The 1,319-nt window shown below is 49.7% G+C and overlaps 1 protein-coding gene across 1 annotated transcript in view; it reads right to left on the bottom strand.

Moving 5' to 3' along the window:
- Positions 1-1,319, bottom strand: part of SLC6A12 (solute carrier family 6 (neurotransmitter transporter), member 12) — a 50,063-nt gene that overhangs the window by 18,449 nt on the left and 30,295 nt on the right. The gene's annotated exons all lie outside the window — the stretch shown is intronic.

The following is a 1,319-nucleotide window of genomic DNA, read 5'->3' as shown; positions in this document are numbered from 1 at the left end:
AATGGGTTAACAAAAATCTTCACCTGACAAGGGTTATGTCTACACTGTCTTTATTAACTATGCTCAGATGGAGGCTGGAGCATGCTATGCCACTTGTCCTGAAACTTTTGTGCACTTATTCCCTGCGAAAATGGGGTACCAGTCTGAGCTGGATGGGCTGGAAACCCCACACCCCAGGATCCTGCCTGGGCAGCTGCCAAAGCAGACCCACAGCATCAGCTGCTATGGGGCAGCGTGGACACACAGCACATTTGGGCCACCCAGAACTAAGCTGCCAGTCCAAGGCACCTAAGGCATTAGAGGAAGGCATCAGCACACTGCTCTGTTGGTGACAGATATATTTCAGGAGAGCCAGGGGAAAGTATTAATTGCCTGACCAACAACCGTGGCAGCACCTATTGGAGAATGGAAGAAGAGGAGGGATGATTGATGTCTCCGGAGTACAATTACATTTTCCCATCCATGCTGGAGCAATACATGAAGGAATGATAAAGCCCCCGCTCCTTGGGGCTCTGTGAAAGGTGTCAGAAATGGTCCTGATGGTTTCACTGAGCTCCATGTCAGGCCATGGATAAAATAGATCTGTAATCCAAGGGCAAGGAGGAGGCCAGACAGACTTGATTAATCTTCTTGATAGGATCAAAATCCCTCTGGCAGTACATTACCCTGATGGCAGTAAAGCACTGGAGACAGGGGGCCCAGCCATCATCTTTGTACCATCTCCCCTGCCTAGCAAGTGACAGCAGAGCTGGCCGTGCCACCCCTGCTCACTCACCCTATCAAGATAGCCCGTGGTGTCTCCACAGTGGCTGGAGACACTCTCCATTTTCATTCCTCCCCCACCTCCAATCTCTCCCGTTTCCAAGCTGACTCACGCAGGAGAGCACTACTAAAGCCATTTTCCGGAGCTCCTGTGTTCCCTCAGCCACTCTCCATCCCTACACTGGGTCCACTGCAGCTTCCACACTCTGAGCAGCTCAATAATCATAGAATCATAGAATATAGAATCATTAAGGTTGGAAAAGACCTCTAACATCATCAAGTCCAACCGTCAACCCAACACCACCATGCCCACTAAACCATGTCCCTAAGCGCCTCATCTACACATCTTTTAAATACTTCCAGGGATTGTGACTCAACCACTTCCCTGGGCAGCCTGTTCCAACGTTTAACCACTCTTTTGGTAAAAAAATTTTTCCTCACGTCCAATCTAAACCTCCCCTGGCGCAACTTGAGGCCATTTCCTCTCGTCCTATCGCCAGTTACTTGGGAGAAGAGATCGACACCCACCTCGCTACAACCTCCTTTCAGGTAGTTGT

Source organism: Pygoscelis adeliae, unplaced genomic scaffold, assembly GCF_000699105.1.
Source record: "Pygoscelis adeliae isolate BGI_AS28 unplaced genomic scaffold, ASM69910v1 Scaffold38, whole genome shotgun sequence".
Lineage (NCBI taxonomy): Eukaryota > Metazoa > Chordata > Aves > Sphenisciformes > Spheniscidae > Pygoscelis > Pygoscelis adeliae.
This window is presented reverse-complemented; position numbering and strand designations above follow the sequence as displayed.